Source organism: Vulpes lagopus, chromosome 8, assembly GCF_018345385.1.
Source record: "Vulpes lagopus strain Blue_001 chromosome 8, ASM1834538v1, whole genome shotgun sequence".
NCBI classification, from domain to species: Eukaryota; Metazoa; Chordata; class Mammalia; order Carnivora; family Canidae; genus Vulpes; species Vulpes lagopus.
This window is the reverse complement of record NC_054831.1, coordinates 51303845-51317487: the sequence shown is the minus strand read 5'-3', so window position 1 is coordinate 51317487 and position 13643 is coordinate 51303845. Positions and strand designations below refer to the sequence as shown.

The 13643-nt window shown below is 75.8% G+C and overlaps 8 non-coding genes across 8 annotated transcripts; all 8 read right to left on the bottom strand.

The window, feature by feature from the left end:
- Positions 1 to 149: 149 nt before the first annotated feature.
- LOC121498279 lies at positions 150 to 268 on the bottom strand. The gene has a single exon (XR_005989676.1). It is a non-coding gene; the product is annotated as a 5S ribosomal RNA (ribosomal RNA).
- A 1666-nt stretch (positions 269 to 1934) lies between these two features.
- On the bottom strand, positions 1935 to 2053 carry LOC121498268. The gene has a single exon (XR_005989665.1). It is a non-coding gene; the product is annotated as a 5S ribosomal RNA (ribosomal RNA).
- A 1668-nt stretch (positions 2054 to 3721) lies between these two features.
- LOC121498256 lies at positions 3722 to 3840 on the bottom strand. Its single transcript, XR_005989658.1, has one exon. It is a non-coding gene; the product is annotated as a 5S ribosomal RNA (ribosomal RNA).
- A 1664-nt stretch (positions 3841 to 5504) lies between these two features.
- LOC121498416 lies at positions 5505 to 5623 on the bottom strand. The gene has a single exon (XR_005989781.1). It is a non-coding gene; the product is annotated as a 5S ribosomal RNA (ribosomal RNA).
- A 1666-nt stretch (positions 5624 to 7289) lies between these two features.
- LOC121498404 lies at positions 7290 to 7408 on the bottom strand. Its single transcript, XR_005989777.1, has one exon. It is a non-coding gene; the product is annotated as a 5S ribosomal RNA (ribosomal RNA).
- Positions 7409 to 9068: 1660 nt separating this feature from the next.
- LOC121498398 lies at positions 9069 to 9187 on the bottom strand. The gene has a single exon (XR_005989775.1). It is a non-coding gene; the product is annotated as a 5S ribosomal RNA (ribosomal RNA).
- A 1666-nt stretch (positions 9188 to 10853) lies between these two features.
- LOC121498367 lies at positions 10854 to 10972 on the bottom strand. Its single transcript, XR_005989746.1, has one exon. It is a non-coding gene; the product is annotated as a 5S ribosomal RNA (ribosomal RNA).
- A 1699-nt stretch (positions 10973 to 12671) lies between these two features.
- Positions 12672 to 12790, bottom strand: LOC121498250. The gene has a single exon (XR_005989657.1). It is a non-coding gene; the product is annotated as a 5S ribosomal RNA (ribosomal RNA).
- Between the last annotated feature and the right edge of the window lie 853 nt (positions 12791 to 13643).

Here is a 13643-nt window from a genome sequence, read left to right as displayed (position 1 = left end):
CCCGGCGGGGCGGGGGCCATGCCACGGGTCGCCCGGAGGGGGGCGCCGCCGCCGCCGCCGCCGCCGCCGCCGCCGCCGCCGCGTTGGTCGAGGGGGGCGTTGGCGGCCAAGGGACAGACAGGAAGGCAGGCAAAAGGCCGAGGAAAAAAAGCCTACAGCACCCGGTATTCCCAGGCGGTCTCCCATCCAAGTACTAACCAGGCCCGACCCTGCTTAGCTTCCGAGATCAGACGAGATCGGGCGCGTTCAGGGTGGTATGGCCGTAGACGTCCGCGGCTGCCGCTGGGCGCCCCAAGAGCCTGCTCTGCGCCTCTCCGGGCCAGGCGCCCGCCGCTCCTCAGCCCTCCTCCCGCCCGATCGCGCCTGCCCGCCTGCATGCTCGCCTGCCGGCCCGACTGATTGATTGACTGACCCAGCCTCCCGCGCCGCGCCCGGGGTGGCGGAGGGCGCCTGCCCCGGGCCGGGCGGGGGGGGTGGGGGCCAAGACGCCTCCCGCACCCCGGAGCGGAGGCTGTCGCCGGAGCCCGGGCGCGCTCCCGTCCCCGGCCTGGCGGGCGCGTCGCCGCCGCTCGGCTCCCCGGATGGCACGCCGCCCCCCACATCGGACCGCTCACTGGCTGGGGGGGTGCCGCGGGCCGGCGCCGGCCGGCTCCGGACGACCCCTGGCCTCTCCTGTTCTTCAGCCGGCCTGGCTCAAAGCCAAGCCGGGGCCGCCCGCGCCGCCGGACCCCATCCTCGGACAGGCAGGGACACAGACACAGGTGCCCACGACAGACAGACAGACAGACACACACACACACACACACACAGACGGAGGGACACGGGCACTCGGAGCTGGGCCACAAGGCCTGTGGGGGCGAGGCAGCCACCCCGCCGGAGGGGCGCAGGCCCTGGAGCTGCCTTAGGAGCCCTGGCAGCCGCGGGCCCTGCAGCCACGGTGTCAGGGATGCCGTTCTGCCCCCATTCCTGCCCATCAGCCGAACCGCCGCGGGGCCGTGTGCCTGTGTGCGTGCGCGGCGCCCACGCCCAGGCGCGGAGCGAGTCTCTCTTGTGTCTCTTGCTGTGTTCCGCGCGGCCCTTTTCGCAATGGGTGCCGGCCGCCCCCGCGTCGCTGTGGCCTTGGCTGTTGCGGGGCCACGGAGCGCGCAGCCCGGTGCCAACGGGGCCTGAGGCCCCGGGCGGTCGGGCCATCTGGTGTCCTGGGCCCGCGGAGCGTGGACGTCGTGGCTGAGGGCCGAAGGGACGGTGGTCCGCGGGGGAGGGAGGGCATGTCCTTCGGTGAGAAGGTGCAGGCGGGCCCGGGCGGAAGGTGGGGGGCGGGTTGCGGGTGGCCTGGTGGCTTGGTGGCTGGGGGCGGTGCCAGGGAATTGCTAGGGGCTGGGGGCGGGCCTGGGGGCGGGGATTGGGGCGGGGCGAGGAGGGCCCGCAGGCAGGCCCGGCCCCGGCCCCGGCCCCGGCCCCGGCCTGGGCCCCCAAAGCCCCGCCCCGGCCCCCCTGAGGGGCTCGCAAGCCTGCGGAGACGGGATCCGGCCCCCGCCCGGCTACCCCCAGCGACCGCCCCCTCCCCGCCCGGGCCCCGAGGTTCCTGCTGTCGCCCCGTCCCCTCCGTCGGCCCCCTTCGGGCCCCCTCCGCCCCCTGGGACGCGCGGCCCGCTAGGACGTGGGTGGGCGTGCTTGAAGGGCTGCGAGGTGGAAGGGCTTGAGAGGAAGAGGAGGTGGTGCATGTGTGTGGCCTCCTGCCGGTGCAGCGGGCGCGCTCGGTGCTCCGCGGCACCCTGCGGTGCTCCCGGCGGGGCGGGGGCCATGCCACGGGTCGCCCGGAGGGGGGCGCCGCCGCCGCCGCCGCCGCCGCCGCCGCCGCCGCCGCGTTGGTCGAGGGGGGCGTTGGCGGCCAAGGGACAGACAGGAAGGCAGGCAAAAGGCCGAGGAAAAAAAGCCTACAGCACCCGGTATTCCCAGGCGGTCTCCCATCCAAGTACTAACCAGGCCCGACCCTGCTTAGCTTCCGAGATCAGACGAGATCGGGCGCGTTCAGGGTGGTATGGCCGTAGACGTCCGCGGCTGCCGCTGGGCGCCCCAAGAGCCTGCTCTGCGCCTCTCCGGGCCAGGCGCCCGCCGCTCCTCAGCCCTCCTCCCGCCCGATCGCGCCTGCCCGCCTGCATGCTCGCCTGCCGGCCCGACTGATTGATTGACTGACCCAGCCTCCCGCGCCGCGCCCGGGGTGGCGGAGGGCGCCTGCCCCGGGCCGGGCGGGGGGGGTGGGGGCCAAGACGCCTCCCGCACCCCGGAGCGGAGGCTGTCGCCGGAGCCCGGGCGCGCTCCCGTCCCCGGCCTGGCGGGCGCGTCGCCGCCGCTCGGCTCCCCGGATGGCACGCCGCCCCCCACATCGGACCGCTCACTGGCTGGGGGGGTGCCGCGGGCCGGCGCCGGCCGGCTCCGGACGACCCCTGGCCTCTCCTGTTCTTCAGCCGGCCTGGCTCAAAGCCAAGCCGGGGCCGCCCGCGCCGCCGGACCCCATCCTCGGACAGGCAGGGACACAGACACAGGTGCCCACGACAGACAGACAGACAGACACACACACACACACACACAGACGGAGGGACACGGGCACTCGGAGCTGGGCCACAAGGCCTGTGGGGGCGAGGCAGCCACCCCGCCGGAGGGGCGCAGGCCCTGGAGCTGCCTTAGGAGCCCTGGCAGCCGCGGGCCCTGCAGCCACGGTGTCAGGGATGCCGTTCTGCCCCCATTCCTGCCCATCAGCCGAACCGCCGCGGGGCCGTGTGCCTGTGTGCGTGCGCGGCGCCCACGCCCAGGCGCGGAGCGAGTCTCTCTTGTGTCTCTTGCTGTGTTCCGCGCGGCCCTTTTCGGCAATGGGTGCCGGCCGCCCCCGCGTCGCTGTGGCCTTGGCTGTTGCGGGGCCACGGAGCGCGCAGCCCGGTGCCAACGGGGCCTGAGGCCCCGGGCGGTCGGGCCATCTGGTGTCCTGGGCCCGCGGAGCGTGGACGTCGTGGCTGAGGGCCGAAGGGACGGTGGTCCGCGGGGGAGGGAGGGCATGTCCTTCGGTGAGAAGGTGCAGGCGGGCCCGGGCGGAAGGTGGGGGGCGGGTTGCGGGTGGCCTGGTGGCTTGGTGGCTGGGGGCGGTGCCAGGGAATTGCTAGGGGCTGGGGGCGGGCCTGGGGGCGGGGATTGGGGCGGGGCGAGGAGGGCCCGCAGGCAGGCCCGGCCCCGGCCCCGGCCCCGGCCCCGGCCTGGGCCCCCAAAGCCCCGCCCCGGCCCCCCTGAGGGGCTCGCAAGCCTGCGGAGACGGGATCCGGCCCCCGCCCGGCTACCCCCAGCGACCGCCCCCTCCCCGCCCGGGCCCCGAGGTTCCTGCTGTCGCCCCGTCCCCTCCGTCGGCCCCCTTCGGGCCCCCTCCGCCCCCTGGGACGCGCGGCCCGCTAGGACGTGGGTGGGCGTGCTTGAAGGGCTGCGAGGTGGAAGGGCTTGAGAGGAAGAGGAGGTGGTGCATGTGTGTGGCCTCCTGCCGGTGCAGCGGGCGCGCTCGGTGCTCCGCGGCACCCTGCGGTGCTCCCGGCGGGGCGGGGGCCATGCCACGGGTCGCCCGGAGGGGGGCGCCGCCGCCGCCGCCGCCGCCGCCGCCGCCGCCGCCGCCGCGTTGGTCGAGGGGGGCGTTGGCGGCCAAGGGACAGACAGGAAGGCAGGCAAAAGGCCGAGGAAAAAAAGCCTACAGCACCCGGTATTCCCAGGCGGTCTCCCATCCAAGTACTAACCAGGCCCGACCCTGCTTAGCTTCCGAGATCAGACGAGATCGGGCGCGTTCAGGGTGGTATGGCCGTAGACGTCCGCGGCTGCCGCTGGGCGCCCCAAGAGCCTGCTCTGCGCCTCTCCGGGCCAGGCGCCCGCCGCTCCTCAGCCCTCCTCCCGCCCGATCGCGCCTGCCCGCCTGCATGCTCGCCTGCCGGCCCGACTGATTGATTGACTGACCCAGCCTCCCGCGCCGCGCCCGGGGTGGCGGAGGGCGCCTGCCCCGGGCCGGGCGGGGGGGGTGGGGGCCAAGACGCCTCCCGCACCCCGGAGCGGAGGCTGTCGCCGGAGCCCGGGCGCGCTCCCGTCCCCGGCCTGGCGGGCGCGTCGCCGCCGCTCGGCTCCCCGGATGGCACGCCGCCCCCCACATCGGACCGCTCACTGGCTGGGGGGGTGCCGCGGGCCGGCGCCGGCCGGCTCCGGACGACCCCTGGCCTCTCCTGTTCTTCAGCCGGCCTGGCTCAAAGCCAAGCCGGGGCCGCCCGCGCCGCCGGACCCCATCCTCGGACAGGCAGGGACACAGACACAGGTGCCCACGACAGACAGACAGACAGACACACACACACACACACACAGACGGAGGGACACGGGCACTCGGAGCTGGGCCACAAGGCCTGTGGGGGCGAGGCAGCCACCCCGCCGGAGGGGCGCAGGCCCTGGAGCTGCCTTAGGAGCCCTGGCAGCCGCGGGCCCTGCAGCCACGGTGTCAGGGATGCCGTTCTGCCCCCATTCCTGCCCATCAGCCGAACCGCCGCGGGGCCGTGTGCCTGTGTGCGTGCGCGGCGCCCACGCCCAGGCGCGGAGCGAGTCTCTCTTGTGTCTCTTGCTGTGTTCCGCGCGGCCCTTTTCGGCATGGGTGCCGGCCGCCCCCGCGTCGCTGTGGCCTTGGCTGTTGCGGGGCCACGGAGCGCGCAGCCCGGTGCCAACGGGGCCTGAGGCCCCGGGCGGTCGGGCCATCTGGTGTCCTGGGCCCGCGGAGCGTGGACGTCGTGGCTGAGGGCCGAAGGGACGGTGGTCCGCGGGGGAGGGAGGGCATGTCCTTCGGTGAGAAGGTGCAGGCGGGCCCGGGCGGAAGGTGGGGGGCGGGTTGCGGGTGGCCTGGTGGCTTGGTGGCTGGGGGCGGTGCCAGGGAATTGCTAGGGGCTGGGGGCGGGCCTGGGGGCGGGGATTGGGGCGGGGCGAGGAGGGCCCGCAGGCAGGCCCGGCCCCGGCCCCGGCCCCGGCCCCGGCCTGGGCCCCCAAAGCCCCGCCCCGGCCCCCCTGAGGGGCTCGCAAGCCTGCGGAGACGGGATCCGGCCCCCGCCCGGCTACCCCCAGCGACCGCCCCCTCCCCGCCCGGGCCCCGAGGTTCCTGCTGTCGCCCCGTCCCCTCCGTCGGCCCCCTTCGGGCCCCCTCCGCCCCCTGGGACGCGCGGCCCGCTAGGACGTGGGTGGGCGTGCTTGAAGGGCTGCGAGGTGGAAGGGCTTGAGAGGAAGAGGAGGTGGTGCATGTGTGTGGCCTCCTGCCGGTGCAGCGGGCGCGCTCGGTGCTCCGCGGCACCCTGCGGTGCTCCCGGCGGGGCGGGGGCCATGCCACGGGTCGCCCGGAGGGGGGCGCCGCCGCCGCCGCCGCCGCCGCCGCCGCCGCCGCCGCGTTGGTCGAGGGGGGCGTTGGCGGCCAAGGGACAGACAGGAAGGCAGGCAAAAGGCCGAGGAAAAAAAGCCTACAGCACCCGGTATTCCCAGGCGGTCTCCCATCCAAGTACTAACCAGGCCCGACCCTGCTTAGCTTCCGAGATCAGACGAGATCGGGCGCGTTCAGGGTGGTATGGCCGTAGACGTCCGCGGCTGCCGCTGGGCGCCCCAAGAGCCTGCTCTGCGCCTCTCCGGGCCAGGCGCCCGCCGCTCCTCAGCCCTCCTCCCGCCCGATCGCGCCTGCCCGCCTGCATGCTCGCCTGCCGGCCCGACTGATTGATTGACTGACCCAGCCTCCCGCGCCGCGCCCGGGGTGGCGGAGGGCGCCTGCCCCGGGCCGGGCGGGGGGGGTGGGGGCCAAGACGCCTCCCGCACCCCGGAGCGGAGGCTGTCGCCGGAGCCCGGGCGCGCTCCCGTCCCCGGCCTGGCGGGCGCGTCGCCGCCGCTCGGCTCCCCGGATGGCACGCCGCCCCCCACATCGGACCGCTCACTGGCTGGGGGGGTGCCGCGGGCCGGCGCCGGCCGGCTCCGGACGACCCCTGGCCTCTCCTGTTCTTCAGCCGGCCTGGCTCAAAGCCAAGCCGGGGCCGCCCGCGCCGCCGGACCCCATCCTCGGACAGGCAGGGACACAGACACAGGTGCCCACGACAGACAGACAGACAGACACACACACACACACACACACAGACGGAGGGACACGGGCACTCGGAGCTGGGCCACAAGGCCTGTGGGGGCGAGGCAGCCACCCCGCCGGAGGGGCGCAGGCCCTGGAGCTGCCTTAGGAGCCCTGGCAGCCGCGGGCCCTGCAGCCACGGTGTCAGGGATGCCGTTCTGCCCCCATTCCTGCCCATCAGCCGAACCGCCGCGGGGCCGTGTGCCTGTGTGCGTGCGCGGCGCCCACGCCCAGGCGCGGAGCGAGTCTCTCTTGTGTCTCTTGCTGTGTTCCGCGCGGCCCTTTTCGCAATGGGTGCCGGCCGCCCCCGCGTCGCTGTGGCCTTGGCTGTTGCGGGGCCACGGAGCGCGCAGCCCGGTGCCAACGGGGCCTGAGGCCCCGGGCGGTCGGGCCATCTGGTGTCCTGGGCCCGCGGAGCGTGGACGTCGTGGCTGAGGGCCGAAGGGACGGTGGTCCGCGGGGGAGGGAGGGCATGTCCTTCGGTGAGAAGGTGCAGGCGGGCCCGGGCGGAAGGTGGGGGGCGGGTTGCGGGTGGCCTGGTGGCTTGGTGGCTGGGGGCGGTGCCAGGGAATTGCTAGGGGCTGGGGGCGGGCCTGGGGGCGGGGATTGGGGCGGGGCGAGGAGGGCCCGCAGGCAGGCCCGGCCCCGGCCCCGGCCCCGGCCCCGGCCTGGGCCCCCAAAGCCCCGCCCCGGCCCCCCTGAGGGGCTCGCAAGCCTGCGGAGACGGGATCCGGCCCCCGCCCGGCTACCCCCAGCGACCGCCCCCTCCCCGCCCGGGCCCCGAGGTTCCTGCTGTCGCCCCGTCCCCTCCGTCGGCCCCCTTCGGGCCCCCTCCGCCCCCTGGGACGCGCGGCCCGCTAGGACGTGGGTGGGCGTGCTTGAAGGGCTGCGAGGTGGAAGGGCTTGAGAGGAAGAGGAGGTGGTGCATGTGTGTGGCCTCCTGCCGGTGCAGCGGGCGCGCTCGGTGCTCCGCGGCACCCTGCGGTGCTCCCGGCGGGGCGGGGGCCATGCCACGGGTCGCCCGGAGGGGGGCGCCGCCGCCGCCGCCGCCGCCGCCGCCGCCGCCGCCGCGTTGGTCGAGGGGGGCGTTGGCGGCCAAGGGACAGACAGGAAGGCAGGCAAAAGGCCGAGGAAAAAAAGCCTACAGCACCCGGTATTCCCAGGCGGTCTCCCATCCAAGTACTAACCAGGCCCGACCCTGCTTAGCTTCCGAGATCAGACGAGATCGGGCGCGTTCAGGGTGGTATGGCCGTAGACGTCCGCGGCTGCCGCTGGGCGCCCCAAGAGCCTGCTCTGCGCCTCTCCGGGCCAGGCGCCCGCCGCTCCTCAGCCCTCCTCCCGCCCGATCGCGCCTGCCCGCCTGCATGCTCGCCTGCCGGCCCGACTGATTGATTGACTGACCCAGCCTCCCGCGCCGCGCCCGGGGTGGCGGAGGGCGCCTGCCCCGGGCCGGGCGGGGGGGGTGGGGGCCAAGACGCCTCCCGCACCCCGGAGCGGAGGCTGTCGCCGGAGCCCGGGCGCGCTCCCGTCCCCGGCCTGGCGGGCGCGTCGCCGCCGCTCGGCTCCCCGGATGGCACGCCGCCCCCCACATCGGACCGCTCACTGGCTGGGGGGGTGCCGCGGGCCGGCGCCGGCCGGCTCCGGACGACCCCTGGCCTCTCCTGTTCTTCAGCCGGCCTGGCTCAAAGCCAAGCCGGGGCCGCCCGCGCCGCCGGACCCCATCCTCGGACAGGCAGGGACACAGACACAGGTGCCCACGACAGACAGACAGACAGACACACACACACACACACACACAGACGGAGGGACACGGGCACTCGGAGCTGGGCCACAAGGCCTGTGGGGGCGAGGCAGCCACCCCGCCGGAGGGGCGCAGGCCCTGGAGCTGCCTTAGGAGCCCTGGCAGCCGCGGGCCCTGCAGCCACGGTGTCAGGGATGCCGTTCTGCCCCCATTCCTGCCCATCAGCCGAACCGCCGCGGGGCCGTGTGCCTGTGTGCGTGCGCGGCGCCCACGCCCAGGCGCGGAGCGAGTCTCTCTTGTGTCTCTTGCTGTGTTCCGCGCGGCCCTTTTCGGCATGGGTGCCGGCCGCCCCCGCGTCGCTGTGGCCTTGGCTGTTGCGGGGCCACGGAGCGCGCAGCCCGGTGCCAACGGGGCCTGAGGCCCCGGGCGGTCGGGCCATCTGGTGTCCTGGGCCCGCGGAGCGTGGACGTCGTGGCTGAGGGCCGAAGGGACGGTGGTCCGCGGGGGAGGGAGGGCATGTCCTTCGGTGAGAAGGTGCAGGCGGGCCCGGGCGGAAGGTGGGGGGCGGGTTGCGGGTGGCCTGGTGGCTTGGTGGCTGGGGGCGGTGCCAGGGAATTGCTAGGGGCTGGGGGCGGGCCTGGGGGCGGGGATTGGGGCGGGGCGAGGAGGGCCCGCAGGCAGGCCCGGCCCCGGCCCCGGCCCCGGCCCCGGCCTGGGCCCCCAAAGCCCCGCCCCGGCCCCCCTGAGGGGCTCGCAAGCCTGCGGAGACGGGATCCGGCCCCCGCCCGGCTACCCCCAGCGACCGCCCCCTCCCCGCCCGGGCCCCGAGGTTCCTGCTGTCGCCCCGTCCCCTCCGTCGGCCCCCTTCGGGCCCCCTCCGCCCCCTGGGACGCGCGGCCCGCTAGGACGTGGGTGGGCGTGCTTGAAGGGCTGCGAGGTGGAAGGGCTTGAGAGGAAGAGGAGGTGGTGCATGTGTGTGGCCTCCTGCCGGTGCAGCGGGCGCGCTCGGTGCTCCGCGGCACCCTGCGGTGCTCCCGGCGGGGCGGGGGCCATGCCACGGGTCGCCCGGAGGGGGGCGCCGCCGCCGCCGCCGCCGCCGCCGCCGCCGCGTTGGTCGAGGGGGGCGTTGGCGGCCAAGGGACAGACAGGAAGGCAGGCAAAAGGCCGAGGAAAAAAAGCCTACAGCACCCGGTATTCCCAGGCGGTCTCCCATCCAAGTACTAACCAGGCCCGACCCTGCTTAGCTTCCGAGATCAGACGAGATCGGGCGCGTTCAGGGTGGTATGGCCGTAGACGTCCGCGGCTGCCGCTGGGCGCCCCAAGAGCCTGCTCTGCGCCTCTCCGGGCCAGGCGCCCGCCGCTCCTCAGCCCTCCTCCCGCCCGATCGCGCCTGCCCGCCTGCATGCTCGCCTGCCGGCCCGACTGATTGATTGACTGACCCAGCCTCCCGCGCCGCGCCCGGGGTGGCGGAGGGCGCCTGCCCCGGGCCGGGCGGGGGGGGTGGGGGCCAAGACGCCTCCCGCACCCCGGAGCGGAGGCTGTCGCCGGAGCCCGGGCGCGCTCCCGTCCCCGGCCTGGCGGGCGCGTCGCCGCCGCTCGGCTCCCCGGATGGCACGCCGCCCCCCACATCGGACCGCTCACTGGCTGGGGGGGTGCCGCGGGCCGGCGCCGGCCGGCTCCGGACGACCCCTGGCCTCTCCTGTTCTTCAGCCGGCCTGGCTCAAAGCCAAGCCGGGGCCGCCCGCGCCGCCGGACCCCATCCTCGGACAGGCAGGGACACAGACACAGGTGCCCACGACAGACAGACAGACAGACACACACACACACACACACACAGACGGAGGGACACGGGCACTCGGAGCTGGGCCACAAGGCCTGTGGGGGCGAGGCAGCCACCCCGCCGGAGGGGCGCAGGCCCTGGAGCTGCCTTAGGAGCCCTGGCAGCCGCGGGCCCTGCAGCCACGGTGTCAGGGATGCCGTTCTGCCCCCATTCCTGCCCATCAGCCGAACCGCCGCGGGGCCGTGTGCCTGTGTGCGTGCGCGGCGCCCACGCCCAGGCGCGGAGCGAGTCTCTCTTGTGTCTCTTGCTGTGTTCCGCGCGGCCCTTTTCGCAATGGGTGCCGGCCGCCCCCGCGTCGCTGTGGCCTTGGCTGTTGCGGGGCCACGGAGCGCGCAGCCCGGTGCCAACGGGGCCTGAGGCCCCGGGCGGTCGGGCCATCTGGTGTCCTGGGCCCGCGGAGCGTGGACGTCGTGGCTGAGGGCCGAAGGGACGGTGGTCCGCGGGGGAGGGAGGGCATGTCCTTCGGTGAGAAGGTGCAGGCGGGCCCGGGCGGAAGGTGGGGGGCGGGTTGCGGGTGGCCTGGTGGCTTGGTGGCTGGGGGCGGTGCCAGGGAATTGCTAGGGGCTGGGGGCGGGCCTGGGGGCGGGGATTGGGGCGGGGCGAGGAGGGCCCGCAGGCAGGCCCGGCCCCGGCCCCGGCCCCGGCCCCGGCCTGGGCCCCCAAAGCCCCGCCCCGGCCCCCCTGAGGGGCTCGCAAGCCTGCGGAGACGGGATCCGGCCCCCGCCCGGCTACCCCCAGCGACCGCCCCCTCCCCGCCCGGGCCCCGAGGTTCCTGCTGTCGCCCCGTCCCCTCCGTCGGCCCCCTTCGGGCCCCCTCCGCCCCCTGGGACGCGCGGCCCGCTAGGACGTGGGTGGGCGTGCTTGAAGGGCTGCGAGGTGGAAGGGCTTGAGAGGAAGAGGAGGTGGTGCATGTGTGTGGCCTCCTGCCGGTGCAGCGGGCGCGCTCGGTGCTCCGCGGCACCCTGCGGTGCTCCCGGCGGGGCGGGGGCCATGCCACGGGTCGCCCGGAGGGGGGCGCCGCCGCCGCCGCCGCCGCCGCCGCCGCCGCCGCCGCGTTGGTCGAGGGGGGCGTTGGCGGCCAAGGGACAGACAGGAAGGCAGGCAAAAGGCCGAGGAAAAAAAGCCTACAGCACCCGGTATTCCCAGGCGGTCTCCCATCCAAGTACTAACCAGGCCCGACCCTGCTTAGCTTCCGAGATCAGACGAGATCGGGCGCGTTCAGGGTGGTATGGCCGTAGACGTCCGCGGCTGCCGCTGGGCGCCCCAAGAGCCTGCTCTGCGCCTCTCCGGGCCAGGCGCCCGCCGCTCCTCAGCCCTCCTCCCGCCCGATCGCGCCTGCCCGCCTGCATGCTCGCCTGCCGGCCCGACTGATTGATTGACTGACCCAGCCTCCCGCGCCGCGCCCGGGGTGGCGGAGGGCGCCTGCCCCGGGCCGGGCGGGGGGGGTGGGGGCCAAGACGCCTCCCGCACCCCGGAGCGGAGGCTGTCGCCGGAGCCCGGGCGCGCTCCCGTCCCCGGCCTGGCGGGCGCGTCGCCGCCGCTCGGCTCCCCGGATGGCACGCCGCCCCCCACATCGGACCGCTCACTGGCTGGGGGGGTGCCGCGGGCCGGCGCCGGCCGGCTCCGGACGACCCCTGGCCTCTCCTGTTCTTCAGCCGGCCTGGCTCAAAGCCAAGCCGGGGCCGCCCGCGCCGCCGGACCCCATCCTCGGACAGGCAGGGACACAGACACAGGTGCCCACGACAGACAGACAGACAGACACACACACACACACACACAGACGGAGGGACACGGGCACTCGGAGCTGGGCCACAAGGCCTGTGGGGGCGAGGCAGCCACCCCGCCGGAGGGGCGCAGGCCCTGGAGCTGCCTTAGGAGCCCTGGCAGCCGCGGGCCCTGCAGCCACGGTGTCAGGGATGCCGTTCTGCCCCCATTCCTGCCCATCAGCCGAACCGCCGCGGGGCCGTGTGCCTGTGTGCGTGCGCGGCGCCCACGCCCAGGCGCGGAGCGAGTCTCTCTTGTGTCTCTTGCTGTGTTCCGCGCGGCCCTTTTCGGCATGGGTGCCGGCCGCCCCCGCGTCGCTGTGGCCTTGGCTGTTGCGGGGCCACGGAGCGCGCAGCCCGGTGCCAACGGGGCCTGAGGCCCCGGGCGGTCGGGCCATCTGGTGTCCTGGGCCCGCGGAGCGTGGACGTCGTGGCTGAGGGCCGAAGGGACGGTGGTCCGCGGGGGAGGGAGGGCATGTCCTTCGGTGAGAAGGTGCAGGCGGGCCCGGGCGGAAGGTGGGGGGCGGGTTGCGGGTGGCCTGGTGGCTTGGTGGCTGGGGGCGGTGCCAGGGAATTGCTAGGGGCTGGGGGCGGGCCTGGGGGCGGGGATTGTAGGGGCTGGGCGGGCTGGGGGCGGGGATTGGGGCGGGCGAGGAGGGCCCGCAGGCAGGCCCGGCCCCGGCCCCGGCCCCGGCCCCGGCCTGGGCCCCCAAAGCCCCGCCCCGGCCCCCCTGAGGGGCTCGCAAGCCTGCGGAGACGGGATCCGGCCCCCGCCCGGCTACCCCCAGCGACCGCCCCCTCCCCGCCCGGGCCCCGAGGTTCCTGCTGTCGCCCCGTCCCCTCCGTCGGCCCCTTCGGGCCCCCTCCGCCCCCTGGGACGCGCGGCCCGCTAGGACGTGGGTGGGCGTGCTTGAAGGGCTGCGAGGTGGAAGGGCTTGAGAGGAAGAGGAGGTGGTGCATGTGTGTGGCCTCCTGCCGGTGCAGCGGGCGCGCTCGGTGCTCCGCGGCACCCTGCGGTGCTCCCGGCGGGGCGGGGGCCATGCCACGGGTCGCCCGGAGGGGGGCGCCGCCGCCGCCGCCGCCGCCGCCGCCGCCGCCGCCGCCGCCGCGTTGGTCGAGGGGGGCGTTGGCGGCCAAGGGACAGACAGGAAGGCAGGCAAAAGGCCGAGGAAAAAAAGCCTACAGCACCCGGTATTCCCAGGCGGTCTCCCATCCAAGTACTAACCAGGCCCGACCCTGCTTAGCTTCCGAGATCAGACGAGATCGGGCGCGTTCAGGGTGGTATGGCCGTAGACGTCCGCGGCTGCCGCTGGGCGCCCCAAGAGCCTGCTCTGCGCCTCTCCGGGCCAGGCGCCCGCCGCTCCTCAGCCCTCCTCCCGCCCGATCGCGCCTGCCCGCCTGCATGCTCGCCTGCCGGCCCGACTGATTGATTGACTGACCCAGCCTCCCGCGCCGCGCCCGGGGTGGCGGAGGGCGCCTGCCCCGGGCCGGGCGGGGGGGGTGGGGGCCAAGACGCCTCCCGCACCCCGGAGCGGAGGCTGTCGCCGGAGCCCGGGGCGCGCTCCCGTCCCCGGCCTGGCGGGCGCGTCGCCGCCGCTCGGCTCCCCGGATGGCACGCCGGCCCCCACATCGGACCGCTCACTGGCTGGGGGGGTGCCGCGGGCCGGCGCCGGCCGGCTCCGGACGACCCCTGGCCTCTCCTGTTCTTCAGCCGGCCTGGCTCAAAGCCAAGCCGGGGCCGCCCGCGCCGCCGGACCCCATCCTCGGACAGGCAGGGACACAGACACAGGTGCCCACGACAGACAGACAGACACACACACACACACACACACACAGACGGAGGGACACGGGCACTCGGAGCTGGGCCACAAGGACTGTGGGCGAGCAGCCACCCCGCGGAGGGGGCCGGCCCTGGAGCTGCCTTAGGAGGCCGGCAGCCGCGGGCCCTGCAGGCCACGGTGTCAGGGATGCCGTTAGCCCCATTCCTGCCCACTCAGCGAACCGCCGCGGGCCGTGTGCCTGTGTGCGTGCGCGGCGCCCGAGCCCAGGGCCCGGAGCGAGTCTCCTTGGTCTCTTGCTGTGTCGCGCGGCCTTTTCGCCATGGGTGCCGCCGCCCCTTCGCTGGGTGCGGCGGCCCCCGGCGCGAGC